Source organism: Atractosteus spatula, chromosome 6, assembly GCF_055471065.1.
Source record: "Atractosteus spatula isolate fAtrSpa1 chromosome 6, fAtrSpa1.hap1, whole genome shotgun sequence".
NCBI classification, from domain to species: Eukaryota; Metazoa; Chordata; class Actinopteri; order Semionotiformes; family Lepisosteidae; genus Atractosteus; species Atractosteus spatula.
Window position 1 is genome coordinate 46054282 of NC_142711.1, and position 15619 is coordinate 46069900.

The following is a 15619-nucleotide window of genomic DNA, read 5'->3' on the forward strand; positions in this document are numbered from 1 at the left end:
TTTTCTTTAGATACGCGATTCCATATTATATTAGCAGAAAAGCTTAAAACTACCACTTTTTTACATGCTATTTCACATGTTAGTTAAAGACTTCGATGCTTAAAATGTTTAGGGAGAAATGGAATACCGGTGTGTATTTTTTCTTTAAAGTACCGATTCCTGCAATCTGACTGGCTGACACCCTTCTGAAGTGGTTCCATAATATCTGGTATACGGAAAAGAAAGCATTGATAAAAAAGCCTGGATTCTCATGTATCTGATACAAGTATCTTTTAATACAGTCTTTGCTGTGCTCTTGAGGATCCTTGTGATATTTGGAGCTCTGGTTGAATGATAAGTGTCGCAGTTTAAATAATTTTCGTAGTTAGAAATTATGAAACACTCTGTTAAAAGCAAGGGAGTTTTTATGTCCCTTGCAGTAAAAGAAAATGCCTGACAAAGTAGGGCTTGGACAGATTCCAAGTGCTTGTACAAATGTGCTAAAGAAATTATACTTTGAGTTTACAGCTTGTCCAAAGTCATTCATTATTAATACTATTAGTAATATCTTCGGTAAAGGCTTTGATGCATAAATATTTCTGATAAAGGTAGGTTGTGTACTTTTGTCCAACTGAGCAATCTTGGTTTCATAAAATATACCAACTTTTTAATGACTGATGATTAACATGCTGTAATACACAGTTTAAATTTAAAAGCTCAAATGCTGTACATGAGAGGTTAAGCTTTATTGGCTCCTCCTGGCGGTTTTACCAGATACTTTCCGGCATGACGTTAAATGACGCGATTTACCCCGTGATACTGCGTGATACTGCGTGATACTGCGACACGCCCACCGGGGTATACCGTGAAATACCCCACCCATTTTGAATGGCTGCATCTGTACCTAATGTCCACCATACACTGCTCTCACACAAACAAAATTTGCATTAAAGAAAGATCTTACCAGCTGAAAATACACTTAGTCATCCTGCAGGTTGTAACCACAGAAAACTATTTAATCTCCTCTGTATTGATCCAATCGATAGAGAATATGAGGAACATCATCACATTACATCAGCACTATAGGTTTGTAAAATACAAGGTGCAAATCTCCTACACAAGAGTGTGCTGTTGTTGGGGTGGATTTCATGTTGGCTGTAGAGGACTGAGAACAAAAATACTTTCATCGAGATCACTGAGATGAAATAATGTCTGGGACATTTCCAAAATCTAAAGATAGAAATCCAAGATCCAAACGCAAATATACAATATACAGTATATAAAAAATTGTCCAGAAGGTACACCAAACAGTCTACCTGGAACTAATTATGAGAGCTCCTCGAGCAAAATCTGTTCAATAAAATGCAGTAAATTCTCTGGATGTCTTCCCGTGTTATGGGCCTGCATTCAGAACTGATATTAATATTAGTATTTACCATTTCCTTTAAAAGCAAAACGGTTTCTTTTCCCATCTTGAGGACATGGGGAATAAAAGGCTTGATTGGAAATTATCTGAAGCTGGCTTTTAGTAAAATAATGAAGAAAAGTTTGATTCATTAACTGATTGATTGGTTGGATGAGTGATTGATTGGGACAAGAAGGATGGACTGCTTTTATTTAACTGGAAATTTGAATTGTATGAAAATCAAAACAAGTGAGTCAGGGGAGGATTGTGATATTACTTGAAGTATTTTTTTAAATGTTTTTCTACAAGAATCTTTCATTTTCCATTTATGAATATATGTGTGGGGGTGCAATATGCATAAGGCACAGTATGAATTGGTGCTTATTTTTCCCATGGTTTTCCCAACATCACCTCACAAACATCATGGGCAAAAGGGTAAAGGTACTGAGAAGTCAGAATTAAAGGACTGCCATCAGTTTTACCCTACTTGAAGTTATCTTAATTATAAATGACCCATTTATGTGCTTAAAAACTGAGTTAAGAGGCAGGTAAACCACAATTTGCTATATTACAGATGTATTTTAGAGATGTTTCTTGTGTTATTTTTCACTGAAAATGGAAAATATAAAGGAACTGGAACAATGTATAAAGGGTTTGGACTCCACCTCAAATGGTTTGGTTGCTGAAGGACAGGGGTTCCTAAGAGACAGGGTCCTTTAGCAAGCAAATCTCAGTCACTGGATCGGTTACAGGTGTTCTCTTGTATATGGCCTTGACTTCGGTATGGAACGTGCCAGCTGGTTTAGCATTTTTTGCTAAACACTTTAGTCTGTTATCGTTTTTTTAGTTCTGTTCATCTATTCATAATTTTAGTTGATGGTAAATTATTTCCGTATGAAAATGTTATAATTCATAAATCAATCTCTGAGTAAATTTGATGTGTTTTTAAAAATACCTAGAAATTAGAAATAGTTTCTGTCAGTGAGCTGAATTGTCACAAAGGAAATTGTATGTTTTTTTTCAAATGCATTTACTAAATGAGAATAAAAGACTTCCAGCTGCCTTGAGTTACAATAAGCAAAATTTATAACAACTTTAATGATTCCAGACAATTGCTCCTATTGCACATGTTTTATAAATGAACCCTAAAGGCTTTAGTGCCTTCTGTTGTGAAGCTGAAAGTATGCTCTTGGCTCACTGAGGTCAGCCGCTTGTCAGATTCTTCTCAAAGCAGAGAAATTCATTAATGTCAGCCTTGAAGCTTGAAGCCTGCTGAAAGGTAAATAGACATTTTAGACAGTTGGAAGAAAAGAAAAGAATTTATTTTAAAAAACAAGATTTTCTTGACATAAGTAGCAGCTCACTGCAGTCTTATGAAACCACCCTGCCTGTGTTTCTTTTAATGGTCTAATTTCACATCTTTTTGCACATGTCATGTCATCTGCCTTGCAAATGAAAGGAAAAGGATTAGAAGTCAAACGCAAATTAGCCAAGCATGCAGTTTTAGTACTACAGCCCATAACAACAGTAGCACAGGAGAATGACATCATGAAATGGTTTTCATGTGTCATCTGTTAAATTTTAAGTTCATTAAAATAATTTAAGTAATTAAATTCTTAAAAGTGCAGTGGTAAGGTGCTTTAATTCTCTGGTGACTTGTACATACTGTATAAGCTTGCTCAGTGCATGAGACATTTCTCTTGCAGGATACTGCATCACATGATTGGTAATGTAGCATGTCAGAAGTTTGAAATAATGTCAAATTAGATACAGTATACTGTAGTTATCTCCTAAATTATTGGCATTCTTGAAAATAAGCAAATAAAGGCTGTATAAAAGGGACCCTTTCAAAAACTTTCAAAAACCATTTCTGTCCTTAAAACATTTATTTGATCTTTTTTCAAATAAAGTGGCTTTAGCCACAATATTTCGGTGTACTGACTGGGGCAAAAATCTGTATGCATCCATTCAGATAAAGCAAAAAGACCAACAGGTTAGAGCGCTGACATTCAGTGCTTCAAGCTTTACTCCAAAATCAGCCTTATCAGTCTCTTATTCTTATCACTCCCTTCACTTTTCTAAAGTAGAAATTCCTTCTGAACCTCTGTTCAATGACGAGCTTCAGCCAGCCATTACTCATCGACAATTCCATCACCACTCTCGACTCAGCGCAGATTTTTACACTATTTTGCTGTTGTATTTCTGCTGGTGTGTAGCCACCTCACTTTACCTCTCTAATATCCATTTTAATCTGTGATTGCAATTCATTATATTCTTTTAATTAGATCATGTTGTTGTTTTTTTTTATTTCATAAAGTGCTTTTTCTTCTTTTCAGTTAGTTAACTGACTTATTTTGTCATTTGGTCTTCTGCTTTCCTGACTTTGATTTAATTACTTGCTGAATGAATCTGTAATATCTTCAAGATTTAGCCATCCAGTTTTAAACTGCTTCCAAAACTATCCCATCATGTCCTACTTTTGATAAAAAGACTTAGAGAAATTGTGATTAAAATACTCTCTTTAGTGCATTTGTACAAATTTACAACCTGGGCCAATTCATCACAGGACAGACAGACACAAAGACAGACGCACACACTCAGTTCGGGCCAATATTCCCAGAAGCCAATAAGCCTACCAGAGCACTCAGAGGACATGAACATAGGGAGAACATATAAATTCCATGCAGATTAATTAAAGTTTTAATTTAGAAAGATTAATGGATAATAAAGGTTCCGTGAAACAAAGTCATTGTTTTATTTTACCTTGGTTAATATGGCAAATTCAGCGGTTGTTTCAGGTTATAAGTAGCAATACAGCCCAATTTGTGACATACAGTACCATAGGTGTCCAGTTCAGTTAAAATCAGGTAATCATGAAGGCCAATCCAACAATTGAACATTGTGTACATAAAGGAATCTCTTTTTATAGACTTGTATATGTGGAGGTGAGGATTGTTGTGATGGAAAAAGAGCTCTCTCGCTCCATGAAGTTTATTATTAAGGGACATAGCGTCTGGAGTCATGGTAAAGGGCACTAGCTTGGTTTGGAAACTATGGCTGCAAGGATACATAAGAAAATAAATCCTTTTACCTAGTTATCAATACTCATTTAACATACTGTAGCACCATTTCCTGGAACATTTCATGCTATCACCTTATACTGTTGCAATACCTGTAAGGGTATTGTTGAAGATATTACCTATTTTGTTAATTACATAATGATCCATATTTTTTTCAAAACATGAATGCTCAAACTGAAGATGTCCAAAGGTATGATCAGTTACTGTAAATGTAAAAAAAAAACTGAAATATGTCGATTTCATAAGTATTCAGACCTGTGAACTCAATAAATAGACAAAGCACCTTTGGCAGCAATTACAGCTGCAAGGCGTTTTGGGTAAGTCTCTTTGCAAACTATCTTAGTGCACTTTTTGTCCATTCTTCTTGGCAGATTTGCTCAAGCTTTCTCAAGTCGCTTGGGGATAGCTTACGGACGACAATTCTCAAATGAAATTGCTGCCGCTGTTCATGCTTGTGCATTTTAATGATGAAGCTAATAAATGTTGTCAGGAAAAGCCTCGGGGTTGTGGTGTTCCATTCATTCTATGCAGGCTTTTGTGAGTACTGTACATGAATTGACATTTTGCTGGATACAAGAGTTCAGTTTGGATAATCCTCCTGTAAATTAGTTTGAGGATTTGAGAGCTCCATCTCGTCCTGAAAAAATAAAAAAATCAATCCTTTAACCTCTGGCATGTTCCTGGCATGCTATCAAGGTTTCACAAATATATCTTTTACCCGTGCAGTAGTCTTTACTCCAAAAGATTTAATGAAATCTGTACTCAGCAACACTGGGTCACTAGTGATAAAGGATTTTAATTGCTGGAAAGCCTTTTCTGCATCTGGGGTCCACACGAATTTCCCTGTCCCCTTGGTTTTTGTCAGTTCTGTCATGGGACAGGCAACCTCGGCAAAACAAGAAATAAACTTCTGATACCAACCTACTAATCCAAGGAACGATCTCACTTCCTTCCTGGTGGTTGGTTGCAGGTAATCCCTAATAGTTAGTTAGCCACCTTTCTAACTTGAGGGTATAGAACCCCATTTTCAAAAGTGTACTCTAAATACTACACTTTAGCCTTAGCCATTGTACATTTTGCCCCATTGATGGTGAGTCCAGTGTGTTTAATTCAGCACATTTCTCAGCTGTTCGAGATGGTCCTCCCATGGGGTAGTATAGATGACAACATCATCCAAGTGAGCAGCAGCCATGCCTTGACTTCCATCTAAAATCTGGTCCATCACTTGTTGGAATGGGGTTTGTGCCCCGTGGAGACCGAATGGCATGACACAAAATTGAATCAAACCAAACAGGGTACGAAAGGCGATGAACTCCTTGACTTCCTATGACAGTGGAACCCTCAAATCCAAAGTTGTAATACAGTCTCAATCAGGTCTTCAATTCATGGCATTGGATAGCTGTCAAGTAAACAGATAGCTGTCAAGTAAACAGATAGAATTTAAACTTTAATAGTCAATGTAAAAACTAATCGTGAAATTTTTGTTTGGTACTAATACTACTGGCCTGCTCCAGGCAGTCGCAGATGCCCCAATTACATGTAGATTCAGCATCCCATTAAGCATCCCATATGAAAGTTGCCTTTGCGATAACTTCTATCTGATGCTGAATCATTGATGTCCGCTCTGGCTTTTCAATAAACAATCCAGAAAACAAGTCTAACAACTCATGCAATTGGTATTGCTGCAGTTGACTGAGATGAGAGATGTCTGTAGGTTGGTAAGTTGCACCAACTGGAAAAAATTGCTTCTCACGTTCTTCATCCATCACTCATCTAAACAACAAAGTCTGAGGCATTTGCCTGACTTCAGACCGATCTTCCCATTCCTTTAACAGGTTAATATGAAATACCTGTTTCTTTTTTTGCTTATCTGGAATATTGATTCAATACTGTACAGTAGGTCACTGGATCCAGTTTCTGCAGAGCCTGGTAAAGTCCCTGCCATTTCACCAATAATTTTTGCTCATATGTAGGCAAAAGTAGGAGAGTCTTCTGATTGGTTTATACACTTATCATACCAGGATTTTTTCACTCACTGGGCTTCTGTCATATTTTGCCTCACTAACAGAGTATACTCCTCCAACTTATCCCTCATCTCAAGGACATAACTAACAATATTAATTGAGACACTTGATTTCTGCCCCCCCACAATTTTCCTTAAGGATGTCTAAAGGGTCCCGCACAATTCTTCCATAAATCAATTCAAAAGGCTAAAATTCTGTGGAGGCTTGAGGCACTTTACGGTAGTGCAACTAACAGATGTGGTAACCAAAAATCCCAATCCATCCCCATCTCACTAAGCCTTAGCGTGGTCTTCAAACTTTGATTAATACATTCCACCATCTCATCAGTTTGAGGATGATAAGGGGTATTATGAATACTTTTAATCCCTAAGACCCTATACTGTACATATGTTTTAATACAGTGACCATAGAATTAGTGCCCTGGTTGGTAATAATTTCCTTCGGTATGCCTACCTTAGAAATGAAGATCCCCCAAAATTTTATTGTTTATCTTTAATGATCCACAGAGCAAAAGCCTCTGGAAAGCAAGCACTGTGGTCACTTAGAACCAAAATAAAACGATTTCCAGCACTACTGTGCTCCAGCTGTCCTACAATGTCCAGCTACCAGGAAGGGAACATCGGTGATAGGGAGAAGCTGCAAATTTAACTTTTGCAGTTCATTGACACTCTGGACAACTTTTACAATAAATAGTCACATACAGGTTTGGTCAGTAAAATCTACTAGTAATCCTTGCAAGTGTTCTCTGTCGACCTACGTGGCCAGACATTGGGACTGTGTGGCTTAAATACATGACCTGTTCCCTTAATTCATTAGGCACCACCAAATACTTCCCAGTCACCTTTCTATAAAAAACCCATTTTCCGCAATATAAGTTCCACCTTCCTCAACTGCCCTTATCTAAGGTCTTAAAGTAACATCAGCCTGTTGCAAACTTACCTGGGATCTGCTCTACCCCTTGTAATCTTCCACAAGAAACTTAAAAATACTTCACCCCTTTTCATGTTTTTGCCTAATAAATACCCCACTATAACAAAACACAATACTTAAAACATACCACAAAAAATATGTATATAATATATTTTTCCTTAAAAATATTTTAACATGAATAATTCCTTTTTAAAAAATGGTGACACCAAAGGGATGGGGAGATCAGCTCCCCTCCAGTCCAGAAGAGGGCACTGTGAAAACAGGCTGGAACTGTCTAGTAGGAGTTTCCCAGAGTTTAAATTTGGCCCTGACTCTGGATGTGGTTTTGACTATTAAGCAGGTACAGTACATGACCTGACCTGAAAAGAGTGACTGTACTGTAGCTACCACACTTCACCCAATGTACAGTATGTCTCCTTTTTCTATTTGTTTTCTTTTTTTGGGCTCCTAACACAATACACCCCACAACCAAAAAGGTAAGTACTAAATTAGTTTATTTTATTTATTTTGTTTCAGAGACCTGCAACACCCTGCAGGCCATGAGATAGGGCCCATCAGAATGGCTACTACACAGTATAATGCTGCATTGCCCTAAAAGGAAATGTTGAAATTGCCCAAAAAGCAAAAGCTTGAAAGAAAGTAATTATACAATTATACATTTACTCTTGCATTTAGTATTGAAAGCACAGACATATTAACAAATAAAGCCAAAATTGGGTATTCCTGACTTTAACCTTAGTTAAACCAGAAACCAAATTTATTTAGAACACCATTCAATATGAAATCTACAATAATGGAATACATTTTAAAAAACATAATTTTACCATTATTGACACATTTCCTTGGGTTTTGCAAGGCTGTTTAGTCATTTCAGTCAAATATTTTGAGTCTGTTCTCTTATGTCTGTTATGTTATGTACAAAAGCTACCATTTGCTGTTGCATCTCATCCCCTTGCCTGTCTACAGTATGTGCTGTGACTCTTCCTTATGCTGTACAGGTATGTGGCTGTCACAGAGAATAGCATTTCATGTTGCTCTTCTGTGACACATCTTTAAATGCATATCAGCAACACCATTCCACTCTGTCCTCTCAGCTCTCTGTTTATCTATCAGAGCTGAAGATCAACAGCTTTGCTTCAGGATATCCACAGATTCTACAACCAGTTCTCTGTTTAATCTGCAGAATGGAAGCTTTTAGAATTCAAATGTAACATTTTTATTGCATCAGCAGTAGGTGTATTGTTTACAGATCAGTAGTATCTTTCATTCAGAATAATAATTTTGTTTAAAACATCTTTCTTTGCTGTGCTGATGACAAATGACAATATTAAGAAAACCAGAATTATCAGAAATGTGTTTGGAAGGTGATCTGGTTGATCTGTAGCTGTGTTGTATATCTCTGAGTTTCATTCCCAACTACAGATTCAGTAACTCAAGTAAGTCTTTTATTATGCTTTCATCATAAAGAAAGATTAAACTGAAGCTAGGCTGTTTCAGTTCTCAGTTTGGTTTGGGTCACATGAGACCTTTTATTATGTGGTCCTATTAATCAAAGGTGTTGTTGTTTATGTGTTATAAAGTTAATGGCAATAGTTTGCATATTGGAGGAGTTTCACAAATTAAAGTGTACATTCAGTGCTTCTTGCTCATTTGAGCTCAAATAGGTTATTGATCAGAGGATTCATTCAGTGTTACATTTTTTAAAAAGGCAGATAAGGCTTGCTTTATAGTTGAAAGAGTTTCTGAATGAAAAAAATCATTACTAAATTGGGTTTAGTAATACATTATTTATATATAATATATATTATCTCAGTCTTTAAATTACTTTCAAATATGATATTTAATGAGCTGAAATGCACAATTTCCTTTATATTGCAATATCATATGCATGCCTTGTCTCATGATTATTTTAGAATTTAGTATGATACTTCTTTTCTAATATGACAGTTTTCTAAATGCAATTTCAATTTACTGTTTGTGACTAAATTTAGCCAATGTAATACTGCATTGAATAACATTTGCATTTGTCATTTTCTCTGCAATCTTGGATTTTCTCTCTGTGTTTAAATAGTTGATGTCTTTTCATTAATCTGTATCTTCACAATTTCTCAATCACACAGAAATTAGCAAGAGAGAGGGAGGACTGTAGGATCTGTGAATGCTCAGGGAATTTTATGAATCACTTAAACTATGTGACTAAAAACAAGAGCAGTACCTCAGATTAGGATATTAGTTTATTTATGTATTTTGTAGTTTATAAAAGTACAATATGTTGTGCATGCAAAGCCCAAATAATTAATAATCAAATAATTAAATGATAGCGTGCTGCATTTATTTTTCATTTTAATTTATTTTTTGACATGCTGCTATGAACATAAGGAAAGCAGGTCACTTGGCCAAGCTAATAGCTTGATTTGAAATGTTTAACATTTTCCATCTTTTTAGTTTATTTCACATGTAAAGCCTCTGACAGAATCCATTAGCAAGGCACAGGGAGTCAATTGAATAGCTTTTAAGCCTTTTTCATCTGGAGGCCTATAATTTCAAAAGTCAACCTGAGATCTGAGAATAAATGAGTCTGTGATTTTCAAATGTGCATTAGTGCTATATGTTACACAACCATATTTTAACAGACTGTATGTACTGTATCAACAAATGATCATTTCCATTGGATACACTTCTTTCTACTTGTATTAAACTAGAAAACATTTGAACACATATGAAAATCACCTGATTATGTCAAAATAAGTACCTGATCAAAAGGTCAACCCTTTTTATCCAATATGTGCAGCTAACTGCCTTTCATAGTTTAAGATTAATTAAACGTATTGGATACAAACCTTTTTTTTATTTTGGATCTATCATACAAAACAATGTCAATTTGAAGTACATCATTAGAAGCTATTAGTACTGTAGTTAAAGGAGGTAGCTGCGTCAGCATTAGTAGGCTGCAAAGGAACAAGTCAAGGTTTATTCCATGCTGAAAAGAGAAGAAAAGAACGTTTTGGCTGTGGAGCCTTCTTCAGGTGTGAGATAGAGAGGAAAGGCAGCAGCTAATAAAGCATGGGAGAACAAAAGCAGGGAGAGGAGAGGGGGCAGGAGCAGGAGATGCAGAGTGGGCACTCAGGTGGTTTGAAATCGAGAAGTAAAGAGAGGTGTGAAGTCAAAATCTGCAAATTAATAAAGAGGATTAAAATGAAAGAAGTCTGTCATTGAGAAAAGGGGAAAGGTGTCATCCTAGTTTCAAGATGATTTTGCTTCTTTTGTCTTTCTGCAATAGGAGTTCAGAAACCCCTCTTTGAGAACGCAGACGGAGAGATCAGGCTGTTAGAGGTGAAATGAGAAACTATGGTCTTGGAGAGAGCTTTGATCCAGACATCTTCCCTGAAGCAGTCTCCCAATCTCCTACCTGTTTCACCAATGTAAATAGCTGGGCATTTTCTGCAAGAGATGCAGTAAATAAGGTTGCTGGAAGTACAAAATATCATCTGAGTGATCCAGAATTGTCCAGAGGGGCCTTAAATGAGCGTGGTGTTGGATATAAATTTACCAGATGACGCAGCAGGTTCTGTTGCAGGGGAAAATGACTGGTGTGGATGATTGCCGTGGGCATTCAAGGGAGGTGTGAACAAGACACCTTCTTTTATAAAAGCAACAAATAAAATAATATTAGAGTAAAAGAAAATAAGACTTGATATAGTTAGTTTTTGAAAGTGGCTATTAAGTTGTCTCAAAAATCTAGAAACAATACATCTACTGTAGCTAGTGTCAACATTTTGCAGTTCCTGGGAGTTTTGAAGCAAGAAAGAAACTAATATTTCCTGAGTGGAAGAGGATCTTAGACACATTGAGGAATGAAAGGAATTGTCTGATTTACCATGGTTAATTAAGTTCTGTGAAAGTGATCGACACTCTTTTACACAGAGGATAGAAAAGGCAGGTAAACAGAGCAAGACATAAGGGAAGAGAAGAAGAGACATTGTCAGGCGGGAAGTTCTTGCTCTGATCAGCCTTTTATGACCAGTTTTGAGTTTATTTCAATGCTATTAGGAGAGATTGCCATTCTGTTCTTTTTAGGAAACTCTGAGTTCCTAGGTTAAAAGGTCCTGGTTCATGGATGCATTTTTAGAATAGGGAGATAGGTTCCTATTCATTTTGTAGTTTTTTTCAGAGAGAGATTTACAGGTAGCTCTAGGTTGTTTTCTGTTTTGGTATAGAAGGCAGGTTTATTTTCCTGAAATTTGGCCTGTAAGGTGTTGTATAGGATTCGAATGCTTCATAGCTGTCTGGATTTTATTTGGTTGTTCAGGACATAGGCCTTCAGGATGCCTTGTTTGAATGTTGTACGTTTATGTTGTGTGTTGTTTAATCATTATTAATAAATAATACAAATGCCAATTCTTTGGTAACTATAGAATCTAGGCATTAAGGACAAGTATCTCAATAACTTGGGGTTTATATATTTAAAACAGGGGTTTTTATATTTTATTGTGTGTAGGTCTGTCTTTTACTGTATGCTGATCTCTGTCAGTGGAATTACTGATTTCCCAACATATCCTCTGGGATCTTGAACATGGAACAGGAATTATTAAAAATATTTAGTATGATCTCAAGACTCTGCCACATCATGAAACTATCTAGTATGATCAAGACAGACTCTGAATTTTTGTGTATAGAATTAACATTTCACTGTATAGAATTAACATTCAATTCATATAGTTGTATATAGTTTCTCATTTGTTTAGTGTTTTCAAAAGGTTAGATGTACTCAGCTTGAATAAGCTATATCCTTGAGGAGTCATGAATCTAACTCCCAATCGTATAATCAAGAGATAGTTAATGATTTTGTATTGACCATATATATAGGAAGACAACTCCAGGACATGTTCAAATAACTGAGTGACATGGCATTGATTAATCCTGCTGTAAAACATCCGTATTACTTTACCAATATTTATTTCACATTTTAACCATTACAATTAATCCTCTAACAATTTTAAATGTATACTCTTACATGTACTGAATGTTATGGATATACCTCAAAATTAAATGCAAGATCACACTTTTTAAACTGAGCTTAGTCATGCAGATTCAGAAAACAAATACACTGAACACAGACAGGAATATCCCAGCTTTGATATAAGTTATAAATGGGAATTTAATTTAATCCATACTAATTGACCTAAAACCTCAATATTTTGTGGAAACCTAGGAATATTAATTGATCTTTTTGTGAAGGCTTTTTATTATCAATTGGTATCATTTAAATATACACTGACTGTGATATTTTTCACACGTTTCTCATTAACATTTAATACTGAGAATGAAAGAATAGTATTTAATCTCAGGAATGCACTATCAAGCTAATGGAAAGCAACTTACAGTACTTCATTAAGGAACATACCGTAGAGTCTACCCACAACTAATATTGTGACACAGTGATTACAAACCGAAACTACATGATCCTTTGGTGGCAAAAGCAAAGAATTAAGACATATCCCTTACTGAATTAGAATTTTAAAATAGCTTAATCATTTTCTTTGGGATTTCAAACTCATAGTAGCTTCTCTTCGACATTTGCAAATTAAGAAGTTATCATTAAATTGCAAAATGCAAGTCATTTATTAAAGCTGGACAGTCAATCATTATGATTTGCAGGAAAAGAATGCAATTTAGGAAGTACTGTAAGATCCTCATAGAAGGATGTGTATAACTTAGTGTTGCTGTGTGGTGTTTTAATACAAAAACATATTCTTACATTAAAATTAGATTGGAAATGATCATAAATAATAATTTTCTCCGTTATTTTGCATTGTATGACAACATTGTATTTGGAATCATTATTTGTAATGTTATGAGAGTTTGTTTTTACATTTATGATGGTTAATAATAAGACTTAAAAGTTCAATGATGTCTCCTTTTATTTGAAGCCAGAACTAATACTGGTAGGCAGAATGTACTGTCTTAGCTAAAACATAATGTATTGTGTTTTAATCAAGAAGATTAAGAAGATTGTCTGGCAGGCTTGACTTTGCATCAAAGTGCATTAGTGCCTGTAATGATTTATCCTAGAATTCCAGGGTTTCCATTAGATTTGAAGTGTTCAGACAAGCTCAATAGAGAAATTTGCTCCCAAACAGGTCTTACAATTAAGCGGATAGTAAAACATCTCCTAGGAAGACCTGGCTTTTCACTTTAGTCACAAAGTAACCTGGTAAAATGGTAAATTAATGCCATTTTCAACCTGTCCTTGCAAGCACTTTTGAAAGGTTGGATTTTGGAAAATCACTGAAGTCTCTGAATGAAAAGGGAAGGAAAAATTTAACATTTTCTAAATTCTAATTAGAAAATAAAATGTCTAAATATGCACCCTTACATGCTGTCAGACTATATTGTACTTTCCATATATTTGTTTCAGTTATGCCTTTCAAGTTTGTTTAATTAAAAAGACCAATGAAAATGTCATAAACATCCTGATTTCTATCCATAACGAATATATATGCATTGGAACCAAACTGAAGAAAATATCCAAATTAGAAAGTCTTAACAGGACTTTGCGCCACGCAAAAGTGATCAACTGCAATTCTAATTTCTTCAACTGATCCCATGATGCGTTGCAGGATGAGTTTTCACAGTCACTAGAAACCAACCTACAAAAAGACCATCTCTATATGATGGATTACAGTTGAATGAGTTAGTATTGCCAGCCATTTGGGCACAAGGTTCCACAGAGAAATTCAATGTCATTCCAACTCAAATGGAAGAGGGAAGAACCCAAAGTACATCTAAAAGGATGATGCACAGGATGCTGAAGAAAAAGCAAAGTCTTGTTGACATTAGCCTTTTTAAAACCATGACAATTGTCCTTTATTTTATTGAACTATTAAAGCTTTTAATATGGACTGATGATTAATACACAACAATAATATCTGTGTATTTTTGTGTAACAGATAAGTAGTTATCATTTTATTTACTGTCAGCATTTTATTTGAAACTCCTTTGAGTTAAATTAAAAATGCAAATAAGAAGCATTTGTCATAAAGGTCAATCTCATTACTCTGGACTTGAGGGAGGAGATGTATGGTGTGCCTAATGCTCATTTTCCATTCAGCAACCAGAGCTAAGATCTGCTGTGTTAACTACACCATGCTGGAAGACTCACTCTTCCTTGTGCTGCATACCATATACAGTATACTGTACACTATATGCACAGGCATTATCTATAGTTTAATGTCTTCCATGCATTAATATTTCCTCAGATTGTCATCTCCAATTTTATTAAGTATTTTCCTTACCATCCCATCCCAACACCTTGCCCAGCAAATGACTTCATTAATACTGTATTTGATCATCAACTCCATATTTTCTTGTTGAATGCATTACTATCATGCTCTTTCCTGATCATTGACATGCTTATATTTTCTATAATGGATGTACAATTCAATTTTTGTACACATTTCTTTCATGTGACATTTTTCTCTTCTCCCTATACAAATGATTAAAATTAATCTTTTCAGAAATATTTAACTCAATAATTAAGTGCAAGAATTTCCTTCTTGTTTACCTTGCCTGCTTGCCTTGCTGCTCACTCCACGCTGCCTATTCTCCTGCTACTGCGTTCTCTCTATCATCAGACCGCTGTTTATTTCCACCACAGGCAGCACTTATGACATCTTGCAAACTCATGTTGGAACTCACTGAGCTTGTTGTCTTTCTGGGAAGAGGCATGAGAGGCATGAACTGGCATATGTTTAACCCCTTTTGCCAAAGAATTTACCTTTTCTTTTATGAAGCATCAGTCTTACTCCAGAACTGATTACATTTTTCCCTCTTCCTCTCTGATACTTACAGTAATGTTGAGATACTATCCATGCTACCATATCATCTTGCTCATCTCTGTACTGTACAGTATATGCATTATGTACTAATTAGCAATTCTTCATGCATCCCCTTGTGGTAATTTAATACCACATTATGATGAAGGGAGGCACTTTGGTTATATTGTCAATGAAAATTGTAAGTGTTTTTGTTTTCTTGTTTTCAGCCAAGGTTCAGCTGATGTAGTCAAAGACTTCATTAAATATAATTCTACCTTATTTACTTCATATGGGTATAAATCTGATTAAAATTAAAGCATCGGACAAGATGGCTTTTTTTAGACAATGCCCAAAGATGTTTTTTTTTAGTCTACTGTGTTTAAG